General features: G+C 44.0%; 1 protein-coding gene across 4 annotated transcripts in view; it reads right to left on the minus strand.

Moving 5' to 3' along the window:
• GJC1 (gap junction protein gamma 1) overlaps positions 1 to 8,782 on the minus strand; it is a 44,837-nt gene extending 36,055 nt beyond the window's left edge. The window contains exon 1 of one of the 4 annotated variants that reach the window (XM_027624451.1): positions 8,628 to 8,782. The gene's annotated coding sequence lies outside the window, so the exon portion shown is untranslated. Of the gene's footprint in view, positions 1 to 4,621; positions 4,645 to 7,543; positions 7,697 to 8,070; positions 8,252 to 8,627 lie in introns of those variants that run through there. The other 3 variants (XM_027624452.1, XM_027624453.1, XM_027624455.1) reach the window with 3 other exon arrangements.
• Positions 8,783 to 10,407: the final 1,625 nt, after the last annotated feature.

Genomic DNA, 10,407 nt, shown 5'->3' on the forward strand with positions numbered 1-10,407 from the left:
TTTAGTGTTTAATTTTATTTTCAGACCATGCAGAAAGGTGACAGTAATATACAAGCAATATAAATGTAACTGAAGAAAAGTCCCCATTTAAAATAGCAGCAAGTGGGGCGCCTGGGATGGCTCAGTCGTTAAGCGTCTGCCTCTGGCTCAGGTCATGATCCCAGGGTCCTGGGATGGAGCCCTGCATCGGGCTCCCTGCTCAGTGGGAAGCCTGCTTCTCCCTCTCCCACTCCCCCCCTGCTTGTGTTCCCTCTCTAGCTCTCTCTTTGTCAAATAAATAAATACAACTTTAAAAAAAATAAGTAAAAATAAAATAGCAACAAGTAGCGGCACCTGGGTAGCACAGCTGGTTAAAGCGTTTTACTCCTGGTTCTGGCTCAGGTCTGATCTCAGGGTCATGAGATTGAGCCCCACATTGGGCTCCATGCTCAGCCTGGAGTTGGTGTGAATTTCTCTCTCCCTTTGCCCCTTCCCCTCCAAATAAATAAATAAATCTTAAAAAAAATAGCAACAAGTAGGCGAAATACTTAGGAATAAGACTAACAAGAAACATACACCTTTTAATGAAGAATACTTAAATTACTGCCAAGGAACACAAACACTTATATGCTTAAAAGACTTAAAACATTACATGTTCTTGGATACACAAGCCATCATAAAATATTATTTTTCCCTAAATTGATCTAAAATGTAATTCAACCTTGATTTCTAAAAATGCCAATAGGATTTCTTAGGAATCAGGCAAACTGATTCTAAATTTAATGTGAAGGGGTGCCTGGCTGGCTCAGTCAAAAAAGAATGTGGCTCTTGATCTGGGGGTCGTGCATTTTAGCCCACACTGGGTGTTGAGATTACTTAAAAAAATAAACTTTAAATAAGTGAATGAATGAATAAATACCTTTAACATGAAAAATAAATAGTTAAGAATGATTGGGAACTTTCTCAAAGAGTAAGAAGGGCATACAAGCTTCTCTAGATATGTATTATAAAGCTCTAATCATTTTAAAAGGTGGAACTGGCAAAAAGATCAGATCAGTGGAATGGAACAGAACACAAAGTCCAGACGATCAAAATACATCTGGAAATTTAATGTATGAGAAGGTGGCATTTCAAACCAATGGACAAAACATGGAATATTTAATAAATGATAATAAACTACCATGGGTAGCTCTCTGGAAAAAATTAAAGTTGGGTCTTTAAATTCCAGATGAATCAAGGATTTAAAATTAAATACAGGGGTGCCTGGTTGGCTCAGATGGTTAAGCATCCGCGTTTGGCTCAGGTAATGATCCTGGAGTCCTGGGATAGAGCCCCGCATAGGGCTCCCTGCTCGGTGGGGAACCTGCTTCTCCCTCTCCTGCTCCCCCTGCTTGTGTTCCCTCTCTCGCTCTGTCTCTGTCAAGTAAATAAATAAAATCTTAAAAAAAAAGTCTATCAGGAAGGGACCGGGTAAACAAATTACAGCACATCTGGTAGTTAAAAAGTATGAGACAGCTCTATCTCTAATGATATGAAATAAACTAAGATATATTAGCGAACAATGCAGTCTGTAGAACAGTACATTTAAGTAAGCTACCATTTATGTATGTGTGTGGAGAATTACTGAATCCATGGATACCTCTAGAATTTACAAAAAAAGGTAAATAATAATTGCTTCAGCAGAAAAAAAATGAGTGACTGAGTGAGAAGAGAATAAAGACTTACTTTTCACTGCAAATCCTTTCATACCTTTAGGATTTTATAATACCTAATACATTACCTACCCCAAAAAAGTCTACAAAGTAAAATACTGAAGTGCAAAACTATCAACATTGGCCTTAATGTATAAACTGTCCCCGTTTTTTGGGACATTAATTATACTGAAGCTTGGCCCAACAAATATTAGAAATGAAAACCAGAACTAGGTATAGGATGTCAAAGAAAAAAACCTAATCTTCAATTTCTTTATTACATCTGACAGCCTACCTAAGCCGGCTGATTATTTTCCTGGGAGGCAAGTGTACCCATTGTGTATACTATACCATCGGTGACCACTGTATTTTTGGTCTATTAAAACTACTGAAGATTGCTCAGGCCATGGCTATTAGTAAGTTTACATCAGTAAGTATTTACCAAGAACTAGCACTGTATCGGCATATAAGACCAATAGTGCAAAAAACATAAAATAATGAGGCTTCTTTTTTTAAAAATAAAGCTTTTATTTATTTATTTATTTGAGAGAGAGAGAGAGAGAGCAGGTAAGGGGCAGAGGGAGAGAAACTCAAGCAGCTCTGCGTTGAGCTCAGAGCCCAATGTGACACGAGGCTCAATCTTCCAACCTGATCATGACCTGAGCCAAAACCAAGAATCGGATTCTCAACTGACTGCACCACCTTGGTGCCCCAATAATGAGGCTTCTAATTAGAACAAAAGCTTTGTCAGAAGTTACTTTGCTACAATCATCAACTATAAATAAAAGAGAAATTAGTAAGCACTCAAGTAATTGTTGAATACAGAAATGAACTATGAGGGCGCCTGGGTGACTCAGATGGTGAAGCGTCTGCCTTCAGCTCAGGTGGGATCGAGGCCCACATCGGGCTCCTGGCGCGGCGGGGAGCCTGCCTCTCCCCCTGCTCATGATCTCTCTCTGTATCTGGGTCTCAAATGAATAAATAAAATCTTAAAAAAGAAAAAAAAAAAAGAACTATGAGCTAGGTGCTGTGATACTGGGCTGCCCAAGACAGATATTACTCTTGACTTAATGAAATATACAGAACAGTCTAATGGTGAAATAGGCATTATACAAATAATTAATCAAAACTATAATAGAAGTGCAGGGTACTGTAAGAGTATGTTATTGAGTTCTCTAACTGAATCTAGGAGGATCAGAAAAGATTTCTCCACAAAAGTGGTATTTAAGCATATTTTGAAGAATTGAGGGGCTGCTTTCCAGGCAGAACAATTAGCTACAGCATGTACAAAGGCCTTGGGTGAGCTCTGAACCTTTAAGGAATAGAGGGGGAAAAAAAAGAAAAAAGGAAAAAAAAAAAAGATCAGCAAGCCAGACCACTCATAACAAGAAAAGTAAGTACAAAGACATGATGCTAGGGAAGTAGGCAAGGCCAGGTCACACCTTGTTAAATGAAGAGGGAAGGCCTTAAAAGGAAAACAAGTTTTCAGGTGGCTTGGTTAAATTTGTTTTATAAAGACAATTCTAGCTGCTGTGAGAAGAACAGATGAGGATACACTGCTTAGGGTGTGTATGTATGTAGTAAAAGTATAAAGAACTGCAAAGGAATAATAAATTCAATTAGTGATTACCTCTGGCAAGGAGGTCTACAATGGAGGCTGGGGGAAGGAGGATACAATCAGGTGGGGAAACACCTGACCTTTACTGGTAATATTTTATTTTCCTAAGCTGCAAGGTAGTTAAGTATTTATTGTAGTATTATTTATTACTTTTTCTGTCTTAAAAATCTCATACTACCCCCTCTTTTAAAAATAAGAGCGAATGTGGAAAGACCGTTTATAATTGACTATAATAATCTTAGGAAAAGGTGACCTAGACTAGGATGGGGAGACTAAAGGTAGAGAAAAATCACAAGTCTGGCCTCAGTAAGTTGTTGACAGAGCCACTTAATGAAATGGTAGAGTGAAGGTCTAGGTCTGGAGCCACGATTAAGAGGTCAGTCTGGGCATCTCAATTCAAAGTACCTCTGAAGCTAAGTAGAGATGTTGAGTAGGCAGCTGGGATCAGAAAAGAAGTCTGGGAGGCAGACAAAAATTTGGGAGTATTCAAAATACATATTGTTAACTGAAGCCACAGAATGGATGAAATTAGAGGACCAAGAATTGAGAAAGACCATCAATTAAAGATCCGGTAGAGGGGCGCCTGAGTGGCTCAGTCAGTTAAGCATCTGCCTTCAGCTCAGGTCATGAGTCCAGCATCCGGCTCCCTGCTCTGCGGGGAGCCCGCTTCTCCCTCTGCCTCTGCCTCTCTCTCTCTCATGAATAAATAAATAAAATATTAAAAAAAAATAAAATAAAGATCTGGCAGAAGAGGATGGGGGGGGGAGAACCTGAAGGAATAGCCAGAGAACAAGGGGGGGAAAATCAGAAGCCAGGAGAAAAGAGTACTTCAGGAAGGAAATTTTTGAATTGAAATAAACACCTATTGGGGTGCCTGGGTGGCTCAGCTGGTTGAGCGTTTGCCTTGGGTTCAAGTCATGATCTCAGGTTCCCGGAACTGAGCCTTATGTCTGGCTCCCTACTCAGCGGGGAGTCGGCTTCTCCCTCTGCCCCTCCCCCCTTGCGCTCATGAGCGCTCTCTTTCTCTCTCAAATAAAAGAATAGTATCTTTAAAGCACAATCAAGGGGAGTAGCAGGTAGAGCAGGCAGAGGGAGAAGCAGGCAACCCACTGAGCAAGGAGCCCAATGTGGGACTTGATCCCAGGGCGCTGGGATCATGACCTCAGCTGAAGGCAGACACTTAATGAATTGCGCCACCCAGGTGTCCTAATAAATAAAATCTTAAAAAAATAAAAATAAAATAATAAACACCTATCTGAAATGGGCATTTAGGAATCTGAGGTCCAAGAATGAGTCAAAGGGAATTCTCTAAAAGCAGAAAGCCCAGATCTACCTTATTCTGAACATTCCCAAAAGAAATGTTGTAAGTCAGGGGCGCCTGGGTGGCTCAGTCGTTACGCGTCTGCCTTCGGCTCACGTCATGATCCCAGGGTTCTGGGATCGAGCCCCGCGTCGGGCTCCCTGCTCCGCGGGAAGCCTGCTTCTCCCTCTCCCACTCCCCCTGCTTGTGTTCCCTCTCTCGCTGTGTCTCTCTGTCAAATAAATAAATAAAAAATCTTAAAAAAAAATGTTATAACTCAGTTAAGTAACAATAAATTCAGTCAAAACTGATAAATCATACAGAGACAGATGAAAATAATCTTTAACTATAGGAGACTAGAATATCCAGTTTAGAGATTAAAGGATAATAGGGATGAAATTTATTCCATTTCTATAGCGAAAAAACAAAAACTGACTCCAAAATCCTGTACATTTCTTTTTTGTTTCAAAGATTTCAGAGAATTTCCATATTGCTAAGCCTTTCAGCATGTTAAGCTGTAAGCATTTTGACAGCAAAAACCACATAGTATTCATCTTCAGCATCTAGCATTCTAGCAAATAACTGAATGAAAAAAAAAAAGTTCACTAAATTAATGAACGGCCACCAGAGTACTATGTCCAAATTGTGCTGGTGCTACAAGCAATATAGCTCAAAAATACAAACTGAGGGCTCTACTCATTCCACAGAACACTTCTTTTCCTAGAAATAAAATGGTATCTGCAAAGAGATCTCATCCCTGTCCTGGGGCGGGGGGAACCCTTTGGGCAACACATTCCACACACAGGCTTCAATGACAAACTTGAAGGTTGTCAACCCCTACAGTGTTTGCAAAATTCAAGAATGTATTACTACTGTATGACAGTCCAGTATTGTCTGGTCATTCATTCTAAAGAGCTGGAGAAAATAGCAATGCTCAGAGTAAAAGAATAGGTCCATATTTCCACAAAAACTAAACTCATCAGTTGCGGTAGTAGGTCTGAAAATTGTTGGCACTTAGCTGATGTTAACAGTGCAGAACTGTGTTTTAGGTTAGTGATACCAGCTAAAATTTATTATCCTATGTATTCTCAAAGAAATAGTCTAAAAAAAAAAAAGTAATCCCATTTTTCTTTGCCTAAATTTCTATCAGGTATTTTGGGTAGGAGCCACACATTTCTATGCTACAAGAAAAGCACCAATTAGTAAAAATAAATACATACATTTGCAAGTTAAAAAAAAAAGCACCAATTTGGAAATAAAGAAGTACACTCCCAGTTGCACTAACTATCCAGACTAATAATGAAAAAAAGAAGGGAACACAGCTCATTTATTTTGAAATGCGAACAACCCTCAAATAAAAAGCCCAGCATTTTGGAACTCATCTCTTTGCACTGAATTAGGCATAGAACAAACTATGCATTTATTAAGAGAATGATACTCTAGATTTTAATTATGTATTTTGTATTCTAGGATCCCAATTACTGACTTGATAGGAGAGCCTGGAGCTAGGGTGGTGGTGCAGCTAATCAGAGACGGACCCTCTAGTCCTTCCCTTTTGCTAATTTATACAAATATAAAATAGGAATAAAAATAATTATTAAGGGTAGCAGTATTTAAGTAAAATTGTTATGCTGAAGATATGTTAACTTCTTAAATCCTTTGGACTGAAGGCTAAAAGTCAATTCTATCTTCATGAACTGAACTGAAAGTCTCTGGGTCCTTCGCTCCTTTTTGAGAGAACTGTGGTGGCTACCTAGCACAGACAGAAAACCAATTCTGAAGTCACACAACCTAAAAAATGAGCTAAAAGCGTTGACTTTTAGAAAGGATGTTTGAAATGCTTTGGAAAAGCGCACAACAGTTCAAGACAAGCAGTAAACAGTATCAAACCATTACAAATCAGGACAAATAAGACAGGGAGAACTTCCATATGGCTCCTATGTATTCTCTCCAAAATGTCCTTTCCTTACAATACTCTGCTCACAAAGATCTGGCTCACACTAAGATTTACCACAGCTTTTTACCTTTTACCCAGAAGAGTCAGTTCATTTCTTTTAATTCTGCCATTATATAGCACTTAAGAAATCTAAAGCAACTGCAACATACTATGCTAAATTCCAAAAAATAAAACCAACAAAACTCCAGGAAACGTGGTAACCACAATTCACAATATATTTAGTCAGAAGCTCTGGAATTAATTTTATTTTTCTGCATTCTTACTCTGAATAATACCTAAACCTTCTTTAGGAGGTAAAGGATTTGATCCCTAAATTACATTATTAATCCCCTTTTCTACAGATAATGTGATGTAGTCGAGATGTGCTGTTCTCCGTTTATTAGGAATTAAAATCCCCTTCATTTAGACTGCTTGGTTTTTATAGTGCTTTCCCACATACTCACTCCAAAGTATACACAACACGAACGTATTAATAGTTTTAGACTATATCAGCACAAGATAATGCTTATCCAGAACTTACTCTATCTTGATTTACTCGATTCCACAAAGTACGGTCTTGAGGCTAACAAAATAAAGCGTGAGCACAATGAAATCTGTACCATTGCAGGTTCTCAATGAACAAACATTCCTTCAAATCATAAATCCGAACTCGCCCACTTCGCAAAGAAAAAGTAATCCCAACCTTACAAACGATCACAAGGGAAGGAAAACAACGCAAATTCTAAACCACACATTCACGTAAATCCTTTCAACTCAAAGCTCCAAACGCAGCCACCAACCACACAATTGGCTACAGTCGGAGCTTTAGCGCCTTCTCTTAATTTTGAATCTGCAGATCGATGGGAAAGCAAAACAGTCGTCCAAAGTTTCACGAAGTGGAAAAAAAAATCATTTTAAGTAAAGGGAATATGCTAATGAAGAAGCGACCGCGCCATTCCCCCCCGCCCCCCGTTTCCCTCCTTCCAGCCCTCGAACTAAATCTCGTCTACAACACTGACGGGAGGCAGGAGTCCCGGCAGCGATGGTAGAGGGAGTCAAACGAACCGCACGCCGCCCGGAGAGATGTCAGGGGCCGAGCGTCGGGAGACAAAGACCAGCCCGCGAAGCGCCCCGGCGGCGAGGGGCGGCCCCGGCGCGGCCCTGCGCCCCTAACCGCCCCGAGGAGTTGCGAGCACCGCCGAGCGCCGCCCAAGTGCGCGCCCGGGGTCCTCCGGGGTCCCCGCCCGCCCGGCGCGGCAGCCGCCGCCCGGGCCCACCCCCTGGCCGTTTCCCTCCCAATTTGGGAACCGCGCGCCCAGGGACAAAAGGGGGAGGGCGCGCAGGGGGCAGCGGCGAGCCGCCGGTCAGACGCCCCTCCGGGGTTGGCAGGAAGTCTCGGCAGCAGCCCCTCCCGCCCCCCCGCCGCACTCTTCCCGGGAACCCCGTCCCCCGCTTCCCCCCACCTCCGGCCTCCCCACAAGTTCTCCCGCCCCCCCGGGCCCCGCCCCTTGCCCGCTCCTCATCCCGCCCCGCGGCCGCCCCTCACCGGGCGGCGTGTTCCCCCGGAGCCACCTCCTCCGCCGGGCCTCGGCCCGTCCCTCCGGCCGCCGCCTCATGTGCCCCGCGTCGCCATCGCCTTCACCGCCACCCGCGCCTCTCCTCCAACTCTCGCCGCCGCCGCCCTCGCCTGAGTCTCCAGCCGAGGCCGAAGCCGCTCCCGCCGCCGCCTCCCGCTCCCACCGCCCGGACCCGCGGGGAGGCGCCTGCGCACTACGCGCCGCGGTGGGGGCGGGGGCGTCCCGCCGCGGCCTGGGAGCAGGGGGCGCGCGGCACGTGGCGCTCGGGTGGGAGGGGGCGCCCCGGAGCGCGCGGGCGGCGGCGCGGGCGTCCAACTTTCTGCGGTCGGGCCCTCGCGCGCTCCCGGGCGGTCCCGGGTGCGCCGACTGTGTCGGTGCCACCCGCGTGGAGTCCGGACCTGGGTGGGCGCAGATCTCGCCCCCGGGACAATTCATTCCTCCAGCTTGGTTCTCGGAACAGCAGTCCCCCGCGGCCAGTGCCTCGGTTTGGGCGGGCTACTAACGGCGCCGCGAGGACACGCCTTACCTGAGCATCCTAGGTCGGTCCTACGAGTCCCGGAGTTGTCTTCTGTGCGCTCCGCCGAGGCCTGGGTCCAGTGTGACACATCAGGATGCTGACGCCCCTTTCTAGGTTCTGCTCCTACTGGCCCTCGTCGGGTTAATCATCCTACCTCCTTTGAGTCTTGGCTTTTAGTGGCGTTTTAGATACTTTTGAGGTCCTGGACTTCTCAGATTAGCAAAACCGTAATAGGCTATTTCCTCTTAACCCCTTGCATCCCAGCAGGATCCCATTCAAAGGACTTTCTGGAGAATTTGTATGCATGGGAATGTCCAGCTTTAAACTGCCTCCCCTCGAAGGAATCTGGAAACACCTCAAATGCTTTAAGGACAGGGAGTCCGTGCATAACAACGGAAGGTGTCCCAAGGAGATGGGAGAGTACTTTACTTTGTATGGTGTTTGACAACTCCTGTACTCCTGAATTATCTCATTTGACCATCACTGTACAAACAGATAGGCTTCCATTTTACCCTTTTGACCACAGAGGAAATTAAGCTCTAACAAATGAGGTGACTTGCTACAGGTCAAACCCTCCTACCCCGAAAGCCAGGCCGGAACTAACCGCTAGTCCAGAGGGCTGGCCATCCGGCCCACTGACAAAAGTTTTGTTTGGCCAGTACGATGTTTTCTAAAAGTATGCATTAATTGCCAAAAGTTTAGAATCCAGATCTTTGGCTTCTCTCTAAATAGTGAAAAAAGAAAAATCGCTCCCGTTGAGCCTCTAGTCTCACCCGAGGCTACTTCTGAGTAATATTTGTTTGTGCAGGGCAGGCACTGTTCCCACTTAGCTGCTTGAATCATTTTCATTACCTGCTTGGCCTCTGTATTTAAGTTCTCCTCCCCTCTCCCCCCACTGAACTCACAGTGCCCCAGTCGTCCCCAACCCCTTCCTTAACACATTCCCTCTCTACAAATGTATTTAAAGTGACAAGTGTGATGACCTTGTAAATATATGAAAATATAAAGAACACGTCAAACTAAAATAACACAGGAGACATTACTACATATGCTGATTAAAATATTAAAACTAACATCCTGCTAGTGTAATTCTATATTCGTACAAATTGCTTTGGAAAATGGCAATATCTACTAAAGTTAAACCTATGCCTACACTGTGACTGTAATTCCATGGAAATTCCACAGAAATGTGTACAGATGTACACAAACTGCATGCATTAATGTGTTCATAGCAGCACTATTTGTAATAGCCAGAAAACTGGAAACCCCCCAAATGTCCAACAACTGTAGAAAGGATCGATGAAATGTTCTAGTCACACAATGGTACCTTATGCAGCAATGAGAAGGAACAATCTACAATTACACACAAGACAGATGAATCTCACAAAACTTTCCATTTATATGAAGTTCAAAAACAGGCTAAAGTGTCCTCCTGTGCTCTTGAGTAAGGATAGTGGTTACCTAGGGGTAAGGTTAGTCACGGGAAATATGAGGGGGCTTCTGGGGGACTGGTCCTGTTCTTTTCTTGATCTGGAGGTTAAATACACAAATGTGTTCAGTTACCACATCTGAGCTGTACACTTTTGATAGTGCATTTTTGTGCGGCATATTAAGATTTTTTTTAAATTAATTTGACAGAGAGAGACACAGCGAGAGAGGGAACACAAGCAAGGGGAGGGGGAGAGGGAGAAGCAGGCTTCCCGCCGAGCAGGGAGCCCGATGCGGGGCTCAATCCCAGGATCCTGGGACCATGACCTGAGCCGAAGGCAGATGCTTAACGACTGAGCCA

Source organism: Zalophus californianus, chromosome 16, assembly GCF_009762305.2.
Source record: "Zalophus californianus isolate mZalCal1 chromosome 16, mZalCal1.pri.v2, whole genome shotgun sequence".
In the NCBI taxonomy this organism is placed as follows: Eukaryota; Metazoa; Chordata; class Mammalia; order Carnivora; family Otariidae; genus Zalophus; species Zalophus californianus.